The sequence below is a fragment of the Phyllobates terribilis genome, unplaced genomic scaffold, assembly GCF_046119375.1.
Source record: "Phyllobates terribilis strain yellow unplaced genomic scaffold, ASM4611937v1 Scaffold_1__5_contigs__length_1240528914, whole genome shotgun sequence".
Lineage (NCBI taxonomy): Eukaryota > Metazoa > Chordata > Amphibia > Anura > Dendrobatidae > Phyllobates > Phyllobates terribilis.
In genome coordinates, this window is record NW_027362761.1 from 1,157,067,414 (window position 1) to 1,157,088,685 (window position 21,272).

Consider the following 21,272-nt stretch of genomic DNA (forward strand, 5'->3'; position numbering starts at 1 on the left):
GACGCGCCCCCTGGGCCGTGTGCAAGGGATACCCGGAGCCGGATCTCGATGGGGGTAGTAGTCCTTGTGGCGGTGACCCGGTCCGTGCCCAGGGTGTCAAACTAAGTGGCAGTCTATGGCAGTAGATGTTAATTTGATCGACTACGCCACCCGTTGAGTGTGTCTTTGAAGCCGCCGCTGCAGAGCAGTCCGCTGAGGCCGGTGGTATATGTGCAGCAGTGATGGTATAACCCCCAACGGGAGGGGTATGGCCTCAGGGCAGCAGGTGTGGATGATGGGTGTAGTTATGTTGTAGAAAGGAGAGTCAGAGACTTGAGGTGCAGTTTCAGGGTTTTTACTCACAGGTGTTCTCTCAGTCACTCTGGCCTTGAGTGACCACCCGAGCCGTGCTGCGTCCACCAGGTCCTGGACTCGGCCAACCCCCAGGCAGTCCGGAGCGTGGTCCTGAGCTTCCCTGTCTCTCTCTCTTCCTCCTGGCCGTTCCCACCAGGGATCCACCTTTGGCCGGCTCCCTCGGGTCTCTTGGTGGTCAAACCTCCTCTGGGTTCCCTGACCCTATGCTTGGTGTGCCTTTCTGGTGGATTTGGTGAGGGTCGTGGCAAATCTTGACCACGACCTCCGGTTCCTGGCTGAGGATTAGTGGCCTCCACCAGTTCGGGTTCCGGTACCCGTGTCCGCCAACCCTTCACCCTTTCTGGTCTGTTTCTGGGTTCTTGGGGTTCCCTCTGTCTTTCTCTCTGGGTCCTTCTTACTCCTCTCTCTCTCTCTCTGCAGGCTTTGCTCTGGAGCTGGGCCCAGCCGGAGCCACAGCTCCCTGTCAGCCCTCCTGGCTGAGCTCCTCTGCTCTGCTTCTCCTCAGGCTCTCTGACCCTGTTCCTCAGATGGTGCCCACCATATATACTCCCTCTATGTGTGAGCCCAGGTGACTAGCACCCAATGAGCTCCTAGCTTTACCCAGACTACTCCCCCTATCTGCCCCTACACTACTGGGATGTTCCACCCCCCTCCCACTCCAGCCAGGGACAGACGCTGTCGTACCTGCACATTTACTTAGTGGGAGTACCGTTGTTCTGTCCCCCGGAAATGGGATGTATGTAGTGCATGCAGCCTACTAAGCTCAGTTCCACACTCCATCCTTACCCGGGAGTGGAATACCACACCTCTGGCTTGAGGTGTAATACCCCTGTAGCAGCCGAATCCTCAGGGTGCTACATTCCCCCCTGGTAAATCACAGCACGTCCTCGGGCTGTAAAAGAATAAAATATCCAAAAACATACAATTCTTTTTCAAAACATCATAAACATATAAAACACTATATATATTATCAGCAGCAATAAACTCTTCATATAAAACTTTTCATTATAAACATTCTTGTTCCTCCGGCCACGGTGCAACTTGTGACCGGGTAAAGTGCAACAGTCTCTTCTGGAAAAAACACAGTTCCTTATAAAACCAGTAGGGGGCGCTTTAGAAAGCGCAACTATATACAAGGGGAGGTGGCCGCTCTCAGTCCTCGGCCAGTGGGGAAAAGGAAAGAATGACCGCTCTCAGTCCTCGGCCAGTGGGATAAAGGGACATACGGGTAACAGTTTAATTTGCTGGTCCCAACGGGGACTATAATGGTAACAGTTCCTGTACCCTGACGGGTAACTATTTTACAGTTCCATTTACCGTACTTTAGTAGCGGCGTCCTCCTAATACTTCCTCCGTGTACCCTTCAGACCCGTCCGGGTCCTCTTGCTCCTCCTGACACCTCAGCTCTTCCTCTGTCAGCCGGTGTACATGAAGGGCATAGGGTCCTTTGGCACATTGGTGCCGGGTAAAGGTGACCTCATCACCCAGGTAAAGGTCACGACCTCTGTGTCCCTCCGGTAGGTGGGACTCGACATCTCTTCTGGTCACGAAGACGTCGCCGGGGGTGTGATGATCTCTGATGAAGCCCCAACCGTGCTGCAGTTGGAATTTAATTACAGTCCCGGTGGCACAGGGACCGTGGGCTGCACGGGGGTTCCTTCGGGTCCGGCTCTTTTGTTCTGCACTCTTTACTTGCAGCCGCTCCTCGCGGACCCGTCTCTCTCTCCGTTCTCGCTCAAAGACTTCCAACTGCTGGCGGCAGCACTCCTCACGCTCAGCTGCGGCCGCCCAGGTCTCCTGAGTGAACCCGATGAGGTCTCCTCCTGCGGGGTCCCACTCAAACTGCGCCTCCTCTAACGAGAGCGGGGTCATCTTGACGGGCGCCGGAGCCGGGATCAGGGGTTCGCACAGGGGTCTTTCTTTCCGGAGTCGGGGATGGTGGTACTCCGGTGGCCACACAAAGGGCTGCCCATCCGGGCAAGTGTGCTGGGCAAACAAGTCCTCACCCAGGTGCGGCACAGTGGAAGTTGAGGGCGCGGTGGTGGTAGCGGCGCCCAGGTTTACCAGGCCTTGCGACCAGGCTTGGGGCACCCTGAACGTAAAGGGCACCGTGAAGACGGCGGCGCCCGGGGTTACTTGACCTTGCAACTAGGCCGGTGGCTCAGTGGAGGTAGAGGGCGCTGTTGGTACTGCGGCGCCCGGGGGCACTCGGCCTTGCGACCAGGCCGGTGGCGTCTCCTGCTTGGCCGCGCTCAGGGTTGAGGCGCGTGACGTCACAGGGGGCGTGGCCGCGGCTTCTGTTTGAGGCCTAGTCGGGAGCGGTGACGGTGCAACGACGGGCACGGCAGGGGAAATTTCGGGCTCTACGACGGGGAGCTGGGGCAGGCTCACGGCTTCTCGGCTCGGGGTAGTGACGTCCCCTTTACCTGCCTCCGTTTCTTTAGCTCCTTCCTCGGCGTCGTCTCCGGCCTTGATTCCTCCTGCACCATCCTCAGAGGCGGTCTGACTCCTCGTCTCGGTTGGCGTGCTCCGTTGGCGGGTTCCAGCCTGCAGGGCCATCTCTCTGCTCCACTCCGTCAGCGTTTCTCGCTGCACCTGGGCCATCCTCCGTGCTAGGCGCTCCAGCTCGGTCTGCGCACACTCCCGGTCTCGGGGGAGCTGTGCCAGGATCTCCACCAGGCCTAGTGGGGTGGTTGCTTGCAGCAGGCTCCTGACCACAGGGTCGGTGCTGCCTGACTCTCCCTCCATCGCCGGGTACGGCTTCTCCAGACTCCTCTCCAGACTCCTCCAGGCTGCACCCATCTTCTCTCTTTTGTTCTTGGTCCGCCCACACTGAGGGTGGTCCCGGGGCAACTTGGTGATTGTCAGTTCCAGGGGCAGTCCCCTCACGCTGATGGACATCTCAAGCATCACAGTCTCTGCTGGTGGGGGCGGTTTTCGTTTTTGGCGCCATTCTTGGTCCTGGCCCACGATGGGAGGTGGCCTCTTGCCACCCTCTGGCACGCCCATAATGGCGTCCGCTCTGCCAGGGCGGGAAATCTTCTGAAATGGCGGGAATCTTCTCCCAGTGGCGGGAAACTCCGTGGATGGCGGGAATCTTCACCGATTGCGGGAAGAAGGCTGAAGATGGCGCCGGATGGCGGGAATCTTCACCGATGGCGGGAAAACCTCACGGATGGTAAGTTTTAAAAGTCTCTTTTTCAGGCACGCAGTACCCGGTGGTTGCGGGCACGAAATCCTGCCGACTACGCCAAAAGTTGACGTGCCCCCTGGGCTGTGTGCAAGGGATACCCGGAGCCGGATCTCGATGGGGGTAGTAGTCCTTGTGGCGGTGACCCGGTCCGTGCCCAGGGTGTCAAACTAAGTGGCAGTCTATGGCAGTAGATGTTAATTTGATCGACTACGCCACCCGTTGAGTGCGTCTTTGAAGCCGCCGCTGCAGAGCAGTCCGCTGAGGCCGGTGGTATATGTGCAGCAGTGATGGTATAACCCCCAACGGGAGGGGTATGGCCTCAGGGCAGCAGGTGTGGATGATGGGTGTAGTTATGTTGTAGAAAGGAGAGTCAGAGACTTGAGGTGCAGTTTCAGGGTTTTTACTCACAGGTGTTCTCTCAGTCACTCTGGCCTTGAGTGACCACCCGAGCCGTGCTGCGTCCACCAGGTCCTGGACTCGGCCAACCCCCAGGCAGTCCGGAGCGTGGTCCTGAGCTTCCCTGTCTCTCTCTCTTCCTCCTGGCCGTTCCCACCAGGGATCCACCTTTGGCCGGCTCCCTCGGGTCTCTTGGTGGTCAAACCTCCTCTGGGTTCCCTGACCCTATGCTTGGTGTGCCTTTCTGGTGGATTTGGTGAGGGTCGTGGCAAATCTTGACCACGACCTCCGGTTCCTGGCTGAGGATTAGTGGCCTCCACCAGTTCGGGTTCCGGTACCCGTGTCCGCCAACCCTTCACCCTTTCTGGTCTGTTTCTGGGTTCTTGGGGTTCCCTCTGTCTTTCTCTCTGGGTCCTTCTTACTCCTCTCTCTCTCTCTCTGCAGGCTTTGCTCTGGAGCTGGGCCCAGCCGGAGCCACAGCTCCCTGTCAGCCCTCCTGGCTGAGCTCCTCTGCTCTGCTTCTCCTCAGGCTCTCTGACCCTGTTCCTCAGATGGTGCCCACCATATATACTCCCTCTATGTGTGAGCCCAGGTGACTAGCACCCAATGAGCTCCTAGCTTTACCCAGACTACTCCCCCTATCTGCCCCTACACTACTGGGATGTTCCACCCCCCTCCCACTCCAGCCAGGGATAGACGCTGTCGTACCTGCACATTTACTTAGTGGGAGTACCGTTGTTCTGTCCCCCGGAAATGGGATGTATGTAGTGCATGCAGCCTACTAAGCTCAGTTCCACACTCCATCCTTACCCGGGAGTGGAATACCACACCTCTGGCTTGAGGTGTAATACCCCTGTAGCAGCCGAATCCTCAGGGTGCTACATATATATATATTACCAGCAGTGTTCTCCAGTGACCCCAGACATTCCTCTATATATGTATATATATATTACCAGCAGTGTTCTCCAGTGACCCCGGACATTCCTCTATATATGTATATATATATTACCAGCAGTGTTCTCCAGTGACACCGGACATTCCTCGATATATGTATATATATATTATCAGCAGTGTTCTCCAGTGACCCCGGACATTCCTCTATATATGTATATATATATTACCAGCAGTGTTCTCCAGTGACCCCGGACATTCCTCTATATATGTATATATATATTACCAGCAGTGTTCTCCAGTGACCCCGGACATTCCTGTATATATGTATATATATATTACCAGCAGTGTTCTCCAGTGACCCCGGACATTCCTCTATATATGTATATATATATTACCAGCAGTGTTCTCCAGTGACCCCGGACATTCCTCTATATATGTATATATATATTACCAGCAGTGTTCTCCAGTGACCCTGGACATTCCTCTATATATGTATATATATATTACCAGCAGTGTTCTCCAGTGACCCCGGACATTCCTGTATATATGTATATATATATTACCAGCAGTGTTCTCCAGTGACCCCGGACATTCCTCTATATATGTATATATATATTACCAGCAGTGTTCTCCAGTGACCCCCGACATTCCTGTATATATGTATATATATATTACCAACAGTGTTCTCCAGTGACCCCGGACATTCCTCTATATATGTATATATATATTACCAGCAGTGTTCTCCAGTGACCCCGGACATTCCTGTATATATGTATATATATATATATTACCAGCAGTGTTCTCCAGTGACACCAGACATTCCTCTATATATGTATATATATATTACCAGCAGTGTTCTCCAGTGACCCCAGACATTCCTCTATATATGTATATATATATTACCAGCAGTGTTCTCCAGTGACCCCGGACATTCCTCTATATATGTATATATATATTACCAGCAGTGTTCTCCAGTGACCCCGGACATTCCTCTATATATGTATATATATATTATCAGCAGTGTTCTCCAGTGACCCCAGACATTCCTCTATATATGTATATATATATTATCAGCAGTGTTCTCCAGTGACACCGGACATTCCTCTATATATGTATATATATATTATCAGCAGTGTTCTCCAGTGACCCCAGACATTCCTCTATATATGTATATATATATTACCAGCAGTGTTCTCCAGTGACCCCGGACATTCCTCTATATATGTATATATATATTACCAGCAGTGTTTTCCAGTGACCCCGGACATTCCTCTATATATGTATATATATATTACCAGCAGTGTTCTCCAGTGACCCCGGACATTCCTCTATATATGTATATATATATTACCAGCAGTGTTCTCCAGTGACCCCGGACATTCCTCTATATATGTATATATATATTACCAGCAGTGTTCTCCAGTGACCCCGGACATTCCTCTATATATGTATATATATATTACCAGCAGTGTTCTCCAGTGACCCCAGACATTCCTCTATATATGTATATATATATATTATCAGCAGTGTTCTCCAGTGACCCCAGACATTCCTCTATATATGTATATATATATTATCAGCAGTGTTCTCCAGTGACCCCAGACATTCCTGCATATATATATATTACCAGCAGTGTTCCCCAGTGACCCCGGACATTCCTCTATATATGTATATGACGCGCCCCCTGGGCCGTGTGCAAGGGATACCCGGAGCCGGATCTCGATGGGGGTAGTAGTCCTTGTGGCGGTGACCCGGTCCGTGCCCAGGGTGTCAAACTAAGTGGCAGTCTATGGCAGTAGATGTTAATTTGATCGACTACGCCACCCGTTGAGTGCGTCTTTGAAGCCGCCGCTGCAGAGCAGTCCGCTGAGGCCGGTGGTATATGTGCAGCAGTGATGGTATAACCCCCAACGGGAGGGGTATGGCCTCAGGGCAGCAGGTGTGGATGATGGGTGTAGTTATGTTGTAGAAAGGAGAGTCAGAGACTTGAGGTGCAGTTTCAGGGTTTTTACTCACAGGTGTTCTCTCAGTCACTCTGGCCTTGAGTGACCACCCGAGCCGTGCTGCGTCCACCAGGTCCTGGACTCGGCCAACCCCCAGGCAGTCCGGAGCGTGGTCCTGAGCTTCCCTGTCTCTCTCTCTTCCTCCTGGCCGTTCCCACCAGGGATCCACCTTTGGCCGGCTCCCTCGGGTCTCTTGGTGGTCAAACCTCCTCTGGGTTCCCTGACCCTATGCTTGGTGTGCCTTTCTGGTGGATTTGGTGAGGGTCGTGGCAAATCTTGACCACGACCTCCGGTTCCTGGCTGAGGATTAGTGGCCTCCACCAGTTCGGGTTCCGGTACCCGTGTCCGCCAACCCTTCACCCTTTCTGGTCTGTTTCTGGGTTCTTGGGGTTCCCTCTGTCTTTCTCTCTGGGTCCTTCTTACTCCTCTCTCTCTCTCTCTGCAGGCTTTGCTCTGGAGCTGGGCCCAGCCGGAGCCACAGCTCCCTGTCAGCCCTCCTGGCTGAGCTCCTCTGCTCTGCTTCTCCTCAGGCTCTCTGACCCTGTTCCTCAGATGGTGCCCACCATATATACTCCCTCTATGTGTGAGCCCAGGTGACTAGCACCCAATGAGCTCCTAGCTTTACCCAGACTACTCCCCCTATCTGCCCCTACACTACTGGGATGTTCCACCCCCCTCCCACTCCAGCCAGGGACAGACGCTGTCGTACCTGCACATTTACTTAGTGGGAGTACTGTTGTTCTGTCCCCCGGAAATGGGATGTATGTAGTGCATGCAGCCTACTAAGCTCAGTTCCACACTCCATCCTTACCCGGGAGTGGAATACCACACCTCTGGCTTGAGGTGTAATACCCCTGTAGCAGCCGAATCCTCAGGGTGCTACATTCCCCCCTGGTAAATCACAGCACGTCCTCGGGCTGTAAAAGAATAAAATATCCAAAAACATACAATTCTTTTTCAAAACATCATAAACATATAAAACACTATATATATTATCAGCAGCAATAAACTCTTCATATAAAACTTTTCATTATAAACATTCTTGTTCCTCCGGCCACGGTGCAACTTGTGACCGGGTAAAGTGCAACAGTCTCTTCTGGAAAAAACACAGTTCCTTATAAAACCAGTAGGGGGCGCTTTAGAAAGCGCAACTATATACAAGGGGAGGTGGCCGCTCTCAGTCCTCGGCCAGTGGGGAAAAGGAAAGAATGACCGCTCTCAGTCCTCGGCCAGTGGGATAAAGGGACATACGGGTAACAGTTTAATTTGCTGGTCCCAACGGGGACTATAATGGTAACAGTTCCTGTACCCTGACGGGTAACTATTTTACAGTTCCATTTACCGTACTTTAGTAGCGGCGTCCTCCTAATACTTCCTCCGTGTACCCTTCAGACCCGTCCGGGTCCTCTTGCTCCTCCTGACACCTCAGCTCTTCCTCTGTCAGCCGGTGTACATGAAGGGCATATGGTCCTTTGGCACATTGGTGCCGGGTAAAGGTGACCTCATCACCCAGGTAAAGGTCACGACCTCTGTGTCCCTCCGGTAGGTGGGACTCGACATCTCTTCTGGTCACGAAGACGTCGCCGGGGGTGTGATGATCTCTAATGAAGCCCCAACCGTGCTGCAGTTGGAATTTAATTACAGTCCCGGTGGCACGGGGACCGTGGGCTGCACGGGGGTTCCTTCGGGTCCGGCTCTTTTGTTCTGCACTCTTTACTTGCAGCCGCTCCTCGCGGACCCGTCTCTCTCTCCGTTCTCGCTCAAAGACTTCCAACTGCTGGCGGCAGCACTCCTCACGCTCAGCTGCGGCCGCCCAGGTCTCCTGAGTGAACCCGATGAGGTCTCCTCCTGCGGGGTCCCACTCAAACTGCGCCTCCTCTAACGAGAGCGGGGTCATCTTGACGGGCGCCGGAGCCGGGATCAGGGGTTCGCACAGGGGTCTTTCTTTCCGGAGTCGGGGATGGTGGTACTCCGGTGGCCACACAAAGGGCTGCCCATCCGGGCAAGTGTGCTGGGCAAACAAGTCCTCACCCAGGTGCGGCACAGTGGAAGTTGAGGGCGCGGTGGTGGTAGCGGCGCCCAGGTTTACCAGGCCTTGCGACCAGGCTTGGGGCACCCTGAACGTAAAGGGCACCGTGAAGACGGCGGCGCCCGGGGTTACTTGACCTTGCAACTAGGCCGGTGGCTCAGTGGAGGTAGAGGGCGCTGTTGGTACTGCGGCGCCCGGGGGCACTCGGCCTTGCGACCAGGCCGGTGGCGTCTCCTGCTTGGCCGCGCTCAGGGTTGAGGCGCGTGACGTCACAGGGGGCGTGGCCGCGGCTTCTGTTTGAGGCCTAGTCGGGAGCGGTGACGGTGCAACGACGGGCACGGCAGGGGAAATTTCGGGCTCTACGACGGGGAGCTGGGGCAGGCTCACGGCTTCTCGGCTCGGGGTAGTGACGTCCCCTTTACCTGCCTCCGTTTCTTTAGCTCCTTCCTCGGCGTCGTCTCCGGCCTTGATTCCTCCTGCACCATCCTCAGAGGCGGTCTGACTCCTCGTCTCGGTTGGCGTGCTCCGTTGGCGGATTCCAGCCTGCAGGGCCATCTCTCTGCTCCACTCCGTCAGCGTTTCTCGCTGCACCTGGGCCATCCTCCGTGCTAGGCGCTCCAGCTCGGTCTGCGCACACTCCCGGTCTCGGGGGAGCTGTGCCAGGATCTCCACCAGGCCTAGTGGGGTGGTTGCTTGCAGCAGGCTCCTGACCACAGGGTCGGTGCTGCCTGACTCTCCCTCCATCGCCGGGTACGGCTTCTCCAGACTCCTCTCCAGACTCCTCCAGGCTGCACCCATCTTCTCTCTTTTGTTCTTGGTCCGCCCACACTGAGGGTGGTCCCGGGGCAACTTGGTGATTGTCAGTTCCAGGGGCAGTCCCCTCACGCTGATGGACATCTCAAGCATCACAGTCTCTGCTGGTGGGGGCGGTTTTCGTTTTTGGCGCCATTCTTGGTCCTGGCCCACGATGGGAGGTGGCCTCTTGCCACCCTCTGGCACGCCCATAATGGCGTCCGCTCTGCCAGGGCGGGAAATCTTCTGAAATGGCGGGAATCTTCTCCCAGTGGCGGGAAACTCCGTGGATGGCGGGAATCTTCACCGATTGCGGGAAGAAGGCTGAAGATGGCGCCGGATGGCGGGAATCTTCACCGATGGCGGGAAAACCTCACGGATGGTAAGTTTTAAAAGTCTCTTTTTCAGGCACGCAGTACCCGGTGGTTGCGGGCACGAAATCCTGCCGACTACGCCAAAAGTTGACGCGCCCCCTGGGCTGTGTGCAAGGGATACCCGGAGCCGGATCTCGATGGGGGTAGTAGTCCTTGTGGCGGTGACCCGGTCCGTGCCCAGGGTGTCAAACTAAGTGGCAGTCTATGGCAGTAGATGTTAATTTGATCGACTACGCCACCCGTTGAGTGCGGCTTTGAAGCCGCCGCTGCAGAGCAGTCCGCTGAGGCCGGTGGTATATGTGCAGCAGTGATGGTATAACCCCCAACGGGAGGGGTATGGCCTCAGGGCAGCAGGTGTGGATGATGGGTGTAGTTATGTTGTAGAAAGGAGAGTCAGAGACTTGAGGTGCAGTTTCAGGGTTTTTACTCACAGGTGTTCTCTCAGTCACTCTGGCCTTGAGTGACCACCCGAGCCGTGCTGCGTCCACCAGGTCCTGGACTCGGCCAACCCCCAGGCAGTCCGGAGCGTGGTCCTGAGCTTCCCTGTCTCTCTCTCTTCCTCCTGGCCGTTCCCACCAGGGATCCACCTTTGGCCGGCTCCCTCAGGTCTCTTGGTGGTCAAACCTCCTCTGGGTTCCCTGACCCTATGCTTGGTGTGCCTTTCTGGTGGATTTGGTGAGGGTCGTGGCAAATCTTGACCACGACCTCCGGTTCCTGGCTGAGGATTAGTGGCCTCCACCAGTTCGGGTTCCGGTACCCGTGTCCGCCAACCCTTCACCCTTTCTGGTCTGTTTCTGGGTTCTTGGGGTTCCCTCTGTCTTTCTCTCTGGGTCCTTCTTACTCCTCTCTCTCTCTCTCTGCAGGCTTTGCTCTGGAGCTGGGCCCAGCCGGAGCCACAGCTCCCTGTCAGCCCTCCTGGCTGAGCTCCTCTGCTCTGCTTCTCCTCAGGCTCTCTGACCCTGTTCCTCAGATGGTGCCCACCATATATACTCCCTCTATGTGTGAGCCCAGGTGACTAGCACCCAATGAGCTCCTAGCTTTACCCAGACTACTCCCCCTATCTGCCCCTACACTACTGGGATGTTCCACCCCCCTCCCACTCCAGCCAGGGATAGACGCTGTCGTACCTGCACATTTACTTAGTGGGAGTACCGTTGTTCTGTCCCCCGGAAATGGGATGTATGTAGTGCATGCAGCCTACTAAGCTCAGTTCCACACTCCATCCTTACCCGGGAGTGGAATACCACACCTCTGGCTTGAGGTGTAATACCCCTGTAGCAGCCGAATCCTCAGGGTGCTACATATATATATATTACCAGCAGTGTTCTCCAGTGACCCCAGACATTCCTCTATATATGTATATATATATTACCAGCAGTGTTCTCCAGTGACCCCGGACATTCCTCTATATATGTATATATATATTACCAGCAGTGTTCTCCAGTGACACCGGACATTCCTCTATATATGTATATATATATTATCAGCAGTGTTCTCCAGTGACCCCGGACATTCCTCTATATATGTATATATATATTACCAGCAGTGTTCTCCAGTGACCCCGGACATTCCTGTATATATGTATATATATATTACCAGCAGTGTTCTCCAGTGACCCCGGACATTCCTGTATATATGTATATATATATTACCAGCAGTGTTCTCCAGTGACCCCGGACATTCCTCTATATATGTATATATATATTACCAGCAGTGTTCTCCAGTGACCCCGGACATTCCTCTATATATGTATATATATATTACCAGCAGTGTTCTCCAGTGACCCTGGACATTCCTCTATATATGTATATATATATTACCAGCAGTGTTCTCCAGTGACCCCGGACATTCCTCTATATATGTATATATATATATTACCAGCAGTGTTCTCCAGTGACCCCAGACATTCCTCTATATATGTATATATATATTATCAGCAGTGTTCTCCAGTGACCCCAGACATTCCTGCATATATATATATTACCAGCAGTGTTCTCCAGTGACCCCGGACATTCCTCTATATATGTATATATATTTTACCAGCAGTGTTCTCCAGTGACCCCGGACATTCCTCTATATATGTATATATATATTACCAGCAGTGTTCTCCAGTGACCCCGGACATTCCTCTATATATGTATATATATATTACCAGCAGTGTTCTCCAGTGACCCCGGACATTCCTGTATATATATATATATATTACCAGCAGTGTTCTCCAGTGACCCCGGACATTCCTCTATATATGTATATATATATTACCAGCAGTGTTCTCCAGTGACCCCAGACATTCCTGTATAAATATATTACCAGCAGTGTTCTCCAGTGACCCCGGACATTCCTCTATATATGTATATATATATTACCAGCAGTGTTCTCCAGTGACCCCAGACATTCCTGTATATATATATTACCAGCAGTGTTCTCCAGTGACCCCGGACATTCCTCTATATATGTATATATATATTACCAGCAGTGTTCTCCAGTGACCCCAGACATTCCTGTATATATATATTACCAGCAGTGTTCTCCAGTGACCCCGGACATTCCTCTATATATGTATATATTACCAGCAGTGTTCTCCAGTGACCCCGGACATTCCTGTATATATGTATATATATATTACCAGCAGTGTTCTCCAGTGACCCCAGACATTCCTGTATATATGTATATATATATATTACCAGCAGTGTTCTCCAGTGACCCCAGACATTCCTCTATATATGTATATATATATTACCAGCAGTGTTCTCCAGTGACCCCGGACATTCCTCTATATATGTATATATATATATTACCAGCAGTGTTCTCCAGTGACCCCGGACATTCCTGTATATATGTATATATATATATTACCAGCAGTGTTCTCCAGTGACCCCAGACATTCCTGTATATATGTATATATATATTATCAGCAGTGTTCTCCAGTGACCCCAGACATTCCTCTATATATGTATATATATATTACCAGCAGTGTTCTCCAGTGACCCCGGACATTCCTCTATATATGTATATATATATTACCAGCAGTGTTCTCCAGTGACCCCGGACATTCCTGTATATATATATTACCAGCAGTGTTCTCCAGTGACCCCGGACATTCCTCTATATATGTATATATATATTACCAGCAGTGTTCTCCAGTGACCCCGGACATTCCTCTATATATGTATATATATATTACCAGCAGTGTTCTCCAGTGACCTTAGACATTCCTGTAATAATTTGTCACTTCTGTATTGTACATTATGGTGACAGTTGGGGGCGCTCTTTTACGCCTCTCCCTGCGGAGCTCCGCCCACTCTTCACAATGTCGGTGCTGCGGACAGGACTGTGGACAAATGGGAAGAGTCACATTCTGACAAAACTGAGCAATCAGCGATAAGGGGAATTTTTTATATTACATAAAGCGACAATAAAAATGTAAGTTTCATTAATCAGAAAAAAAATGAATTTTGCCCAAATCCATAAAATATATAAGTGTAAAAATACATAAAATATATAACAGTGTAAAAAAATCATTTTTGACTTGTGATGTTTACTCCATTAAAAACATGAGCAACTGCATAAAAACGAGTAAGAAAAACATTAAAAAGCCAAAAAAGGCGACTAGACAGCAGTGAGTATGAGGATCCTGGAATCAGCTCCATCTAGTGGTGTCAGGGCTGAACTGTCTACATCGGAGGGGATAACTGAGGCCCTCAATCCAGCAACACCGATCTAGTCTCCTCAGCAGGGAAGCGTCTAGATCGGAGGCTAAAGTGAGGAGCACAAAAAAATCACCTCCGATCTAGACGCAACCTTGCCGGGAGCTGTATTCAAATACATGGTCGACTCCAGCAGTGACTGAATGTGTGTCTGCCCATGACTGAATGAGAGAATCACACCCCTATGAATGAATATAGCAGGTAGGACAAAGTATACTGTATATAATGTTATAAAATCATTATACTACCACTGATTTTAATGAAAAAAGCTTGTTAGTGATGCACATTGTGACTCGCCCACCCTGAGCTGCGGGGGGATACTCGGAGCCGGGTCGGTGAAGGTGTTACGGGGGATGCAGTCGTGGCCTGGACCCGTTCCGTGCCCAGGGCTGTCACATTAAAAATAATGGGCTTCTTTTAGGATGAGTGGTATTTTGACTACGCCACCTGCGCTTTCCGGTGATGGACACCAGCGCTGCTTCCGTCCACTGAGGCCGGTGTTACAGGCAGCTAAGATGGGACGGCTCCCCGCAGGCGGAGCAGGCCTCAGGGCAGTGTGAGGAGGAATGGTGGGTTCTGTGCCGCGCAGGAAATAACAGGCTGAGGCGGTGTGTGAAGTCATCCAGGTCTTTACTCACTTTCAGATGAACTTTCAGCCGCAAAGCTTCTCTCTGCTACACACGGCATACTGCGGCCACCGGGAAGGGGGTTCAGCACTTTCCAGGCAGATCAGGAGCACCTGTCGAGACCCCTCTGGTGTGTGTTCCTCTCCTTGGCAAGTTCTCCCACTAAGTCTTCTCCTGACTGTGCGTGGTACGAACGTGGTGTAAAGCCGGGTCCCACTGGATAAACACAGTGTAAGAGATACAGGTGGCGACTCCGCTCCATCCGTATCCCCCTGGGATCCACTAGGCCTCTGGGCTTTTCTGACTGAGACGTGAAGTAACAAAGTCAGATATCGGGGGCCGGTCACCCCTCTTGCAGCAGGAATCCCTCTGACTAGGCCAGAGTAAAGAATACAGGTGGCGACTCCACTCCGTCCGTATCTCCTCTGCTCCCATCCAAGGCCTTCTTAGGTCAGGACCTTGACCGGGTAGAGACAGTGCTTAACTCTGACCTGCTCCTCGTCTCAAGGCCAGAGTACGAGGACCGTGTATCTTCAGTCAGCTGCAGACTTTTGCTGGACCCTGGCAGAAGACCACAATCAAAGACCTTGAACTTAAGATGGCCGTAGATTATATATGAATGAATAAGTGTTTCCTAAAAGTGTGTCCTCCACCCTCACCCACTACATGGTTCCCCCTATCCTTGGTTCCCCCCATCTCCTCTATCCCAGGACGGGGCAGCACCCTGGTGCATTTAGGCCCCCTTCAGGACAGGAGTGGTGTAGTGTTGAGTGTTGAAGTGGGGTACTGAGAGATGCTCCATCCTTGCCTGAAAGAGGAGATACCACACCTCATCTGAGGTGCAGTACCCCTGTAGCGACTGAACCCTCAGGGGCGCCACAATTGCATCACTAGCAAAGCAATGGAGGCAATGTGTACATAGCAACTAGGACGTGACAGGTTCCCTTTAAATCTTAGATTCATGAAAGTCCCCCCACCTTTAACTCTGATGACATCTTTACACCCCCTTGGTATTCTCTCAAGCATCTTCATCAGGTTGTTACCTTGAATGGCTTCCAACAGTCTTGGCTCCCACAGTGCTCCATCTCCCTCCTTTTAGGTCCTTACATAGCCTGGAGGTGTGTTTTGGGTCATTGTGCTGTTGCAACACAAATGATGTTCCCACTGAAGGTAAACCAGATGGGATGGCATGTAGTTGCAGAATGCTGTGGTAAGCACAGTACAAATTTTCACTGATCTACAGTACAGACCAAAGGTTTAGACACCTTCTCATTTAAAGATTTTTCTGTATTTTCATGACTTTGAAAATTGTACATTCACACTGAAGGCATCAAAACTATGAATTATCACATGTGGAATTATACACTTAACAAAAAAGTGTGAAACAACTGAAAATATGTCTTATGTTCTAGATTCTTCAAAGTAGCCACCTTTTGCTTTGACTGCTTTGTACACTCTTGGCATTCTCTTGATGAGCTTCAAGAGGTAGTCACCGGAAATGGTCTTCCAACAATCTTGAAGGAGTACCCAGAGATGCTTAGCACTTGTTGGCCCTTTTGCCTTCACTCTGCGGTCCAGCTCACCCCAAACCATCTCGATTGGGTTCAGATCTGGTGACTGTGGAGGCCAGGTCATCTGGCGTAACACCCCATCACTCTTCTTCTTGGTCAAATAGCCCTTACACAGCCTGGAGGTGTGTTTGGGGTCATTGTCCTGTTGAAAAATAAATGATGGTCCAACTAAACGCAAACCGGATGGAATAACTTGCCGCTGCAAGATGCTGTGGTAGCCATGCTGGTTCAGTATGCCTTCAATTTTGAATAAATCCCCAACAGTGTCACCAGCAAAGCACCATCACACCTCCTCCTCCATGCTTCACGGTGGGAACCAGGCATATAGAGTCCATCCGTTCACCTTTTCTGCGTCGTACAAAGACACGGTGGTTGGAACCAAAGATCTCAAATTTGGACTCATCAGACCAAAGCACAGATTTCCACTGGTCTAATGTCCATTCCTTGTGTTCTTTATCCCAAACAAGTCTCTTCTGCTTGTTGCCTGTCCTTAGCAGTGGTTTCCTAGCAGCTATTTTACCATGAAGGCCTGCTACGCAAAGTCTCCTCTTAACAGTTGTTGTAGAGATGTGTCTGCTGCTAGAACTCTGTGTGGCATTGACCTGGTCTCTAATCTGAGCTGCTGTTAACCTGCGATTTCTGAGGCTGGTGACTTGGATATACTTATCCTCAGAAGCAGAGGTGACTCTTGGTCTTCCTTTCCTGGGGCGGTCCTCATGTGAGTCAGTTTCTTTGTAGCGCTTGATGGTTTTTGCAACTGTACTTGGGGACACTTTCCAAGTTTGCCCAATTTTTCGGACTGACTGACCTTCATTTCTTAAAGTAATGATGGCCACTCGTTTTTCTTCACTTAGCTGCTTTTTTCTTGCCATAATACAAATTCTAACAGTCTATTCAGTAGGACTATCGGCTGTGTATCCACCGGACTTCTACACAACACAACTGATGGTCCCAACCCCATTTATAAGACAAAAAATCCCACTTATTAAACCTGACAGGGCACACCTGTGAAGTGGAAACCATTTCCGGTGACTACCTCTTGAAGCTCATCAAAAGAATGCCAAGAGTGTGCAAAGCAGTCATCAAAGCAAAAGGTGGCTTCTTTGGAGAACCTAGAATATAAGACATATTTTCAGTTGTTTCACACTTTTTTGTTAAGTATATAATTCCACATGTGTTAATTCATAGATTTGATGCCTTCAGTGTGAATGTACAATTTTCAAAGTCATGAAAATACAGAAAAATCTTTAAATGAGAAGGTGGTGTGTCCAAACTTTTGGTTTGTACTGTAAATGTCCAGTCCTTGCGTTGCTTGGCTCAAACAGGTCTCTTTTCTTGTTTCTGTGCTTGTTTTTCTTTTGCAACAATAAGACCGTAAAGGCAAGCTTCTTGCGCCTCCTCTGGATAGTTGATGTTGAGATGTATCTGCTACTTGATGTCTATGGGTCATTTATGAGGGCGTTTATTTGAAGTGTGGTCAATTTGCGTTTTTCTGAGTATGGTAACTCTGATGAACTTATCCTCTGCAGCTAAAGTAAAGTATTTGTCTTTCTTTCCTGGGGCAGTCGTCATGAAAGACAGTTTCATTATAGCAATTCATGGTTTTCATAACTACACTTGAGGATACCTTCAAGGTTCTCACAATTTTCAGGATTGACTGACCTTCATGTCTTAAAGTAATTATAGACTGTCATTTCGCTTTACTTAGGTGAGTGGTTCTTGTCTTATTCTGGCTTAGAACAGTTGTGGAATAGGGCTCAGCACTGTTTGGAGCTCGGTACCAACACTGCCCCTGCAAAACATACCTAAAGGCCGATGATCCCACAAATTAACTCTTGACGAGGGATACTTTCTCATTGGCAGCCATTCCAGGTAACTACCCAATGAAGATGCTTGAGAGAATTTCAAGGGGGTGTAAAGCTGGCATTAGTAGAAGAAGGGTTTTTAGGAATCTAAGGTTCAAAACATACTGTATACTAGTTTGTTTTACATGTGCCATTTTTGCATCATGTTTCCATTTATGTTCCTTTGTGGTTTTGCTGCCTCAGTCTGAATCTATAATATGCAGATTTCAATAAAAACAAGTACTCCACTTTCCATGCTTCCTATAGCACTGCCTCGCTTCCAAGGATGGACTGGGATTAAAATTCAGAGATGGCATTCCAAAACACACAGACCCATGCTGTGCCCACCCCTTCCCCATATTGGGGTCCCTACCCTATTACTTGTAGTACCCTGCCCACAGGAAATCAAGTCTACTACCTCTATTTCCAATAATACCGCTGTGACGGTACAGCTTAAAATCTTTATTAGCCAGACGTTTAGATTTGTTAATCCAAGAGAAATACACTATTATCTTTGGGTTGACTTGTAAATCTATGTGTATTTATGTGCCTGGTCAATAAGAACAGACCAGTATTTGTATAACCCTGATTGTTATCTCCTCTTTGATTCTGAAACAATGAAGTTGATTTAAAGAGCCCCCTACTATACCAACTATGTAAATAGATTAGCTCAAACAATGATAGCTGAGCCCTGCACCTTTACATCTGACCTGTGACTGATGACCTTACACAAATGTAAAAATAAACAGGGATGTCTGTAGTGCTGTAAGGAGAATCAGAAAGACTTTACAAGGAGTATGAGAAACATCCTTCAGGACAGTAGATGGATAGCATGGCGGCTCCATCCAAAGAGACACAGATTTGGATTCTACATGATTCCGGTCTAAGGGTATCGGCCCAGACTGGAAAGATACGAATCTGCTCCATTAACCATCACAGAGCCCATGGATATGTGACGCTCGCAGCCCTGCCCTGGGAAGATGGGGGATACTTGGAGCCGGGTCAGATGTTGAGGGGATGCAGCCGTGGCCTGGACCCGTTCCGTGCCCAGGGCCGTCACATTAAAAAGGATGTAAGGGCTTTCAGGGTTGAGTGGTATTATCAACTACGCCACCTGTGGTGTCTGGTGATGCGCCACCAGCGCTGCTAGCAGTCCTCTGAGGCTGGATGTTGTGGCAGCAGGCGATGGTATAACTCCCCACAGGCGGAGCTGGGCCTCAGGGCAGATGGGACAGGAGGATGGGGAGAGTAGTCCTGGGTCACTCAGATGCTGTGCGGTGCAGTGCAGAAATGAAGGAATCAGAGGCCATAGGGATAGTCTTCCAGGTCTTTTACTCACAGTTCTTTTAAGCAGCGGCAAGGCTTCTCCCTGCTCCTCACGGATCACTGCGGCCACCAGGGATGAGGGCTCAGCGCACCCAATGTATTCAGGTACCTCGATCAGGACCCTCCGAGTATTCCTAACAGTCACCTTTGAACCTCTCCTGTGTGTGTGCGTGCAAAGGCTGGGTCTCCCTCTGGACTATGCACAGATATTGGGTAAGGCGGCAATTCCATTCCACCTGTCACCCGACGGGATCCACTGTAGCCTACCGGGCTTCTCTGACAGAGACGTGAAGTGGCAAAGTCCGATGTCGGGGGCCGGTACCCCTCTTGCAGCAAGAGTCCCTCTGAATAGATCAGGTAGGCGAGGACAGGTGGCTTGCTCCGCTCCGTCTGCATCCTCCCCAGGATCCTTTTGCTTGTGGAGCTGTCACTAAAGCTCCCGACCTTCTTAAGCAAGGGAACTTGACCGGGATAGAGACACTGTTAACTCCTTCCCGCTCCTCGTGTCAAGGTCAAAGCACGAGGACCGTGCATCTTCAGCACACTGCAGGCTCCTACACAAGGCCACTAACAGCTGCAAAGACCACAATCAAAGAACCTTGTGCTTAAGATGGCTGGGTATTATATATGAAACTATGTGTGCAAACTAAAACTGTGTTCTACCCTTCACCCACTACATGGTTCCCCTAACTTTTGGTTCCCCTCACTTGTGATCCTGCTGAGGCAGCACTATGGTGCATACTTGCCTCCCATAGGTCAGGAGTGTGTAGTGTTGAATGTAGATTCAGGGTCCTGACCAGTGCACCTTCCTTACCTGGGTGAGGAGACACTACACCTGCTGACAGGCTGCAGTATCCCCCCTTGTGGTGACCGAACCCTCAGGGGCGCCACAGATACATTTGGGGAGACCAGGTTGGAACGATTAAGTCACCTGGCCCCATGGATATGTTGTTTGGGGTTGCCAGGAGGGACCCACTGGTCGCCTGGAATCCACGGAGACATTCGGAGAAGCCACACTGGGACCTGACGGTCATCTGGCCCCATGGAAACTCTCGGAGAGGCAAGGGTGGGACCCTCGGATCTCCTGGCCTTGTACCTCGATGGACTGCTAGCTTCCTAAGCTTGTCGCTACCTTCTCTCTGTGGGGCCACTAGTTGAGGTAGTTGGCCCTGGAAGTCCCATAGTCACAGCTGTTCTATCCCAGGTGGGTGGAGCGTAAGGGTGAGACTGTGTAATGTTGTACCATCTTGGATATTTGCTGGGACTGTTCTGTGTGTTTTTTGTCCGCTTTGTAGTTCAATAAAGTATTGCCACGCTGTTTTACCCTCACCCTGTGTTGTCTGAGTAGCGTTACGCCCATGGTCTTCACATTTTTTAATACCAATATATAAGAAATAATAATATCGCAATGTAACATGCAAATATCACCAGATATACAGTGATGATATTGCTGCCATACCGATCATTAACCAAAACAAATACTAGGACTGATATATCCACCATACAGTGACCATATAATGGTAATATCATTTCTACACCAGTGCTCTGCAGACCATATATGTGTGTACTGTGCAGGTTTTCACTAGTTACATTCTTACTCATTGCCATTATTCATTTTCCCCTTTTCTTTTTTTATTCAGCCCAGACCGCCATGACCTCTTTTTCCATCCGTAACTCATTGCTGCAAAATGTAACACAGAAACATACTTGACTTACTGCTTTTCTAGCCCCCTCTTTATATTCACCCACCTCTACACAAACCACATAGTGCTATAGCCAGTGTCCTAGACAGTAATAATGCCCTCTGTGCCCTGTACAGTAATATTACCCTCCTTTTGTGCCCCACACAATAACAGTGCTCCCTCTCGCCCCTACACAGTAATAATGTTCCCTCTGTACTTTCTCCTAGTAATAATGTCTCTGTGCCTCTTTATAATAATTGTCCTTGACCCCTAATATTTACCCTAAACCTATTAATAATACAATCACCCCTGTGCATTCTTATAATAATTCTGCCTCCCGTGCTCTTGCTATAATGATAATGATTCCCCAGTGTGCCTCCTTATAATAATGCCCCTATGTAGGTGCGCACATAGATATCACAGGACCCCTTTTCAAAAATCCTATCACAGCAACTTTAAGACACGGAGAGGGATACGTATC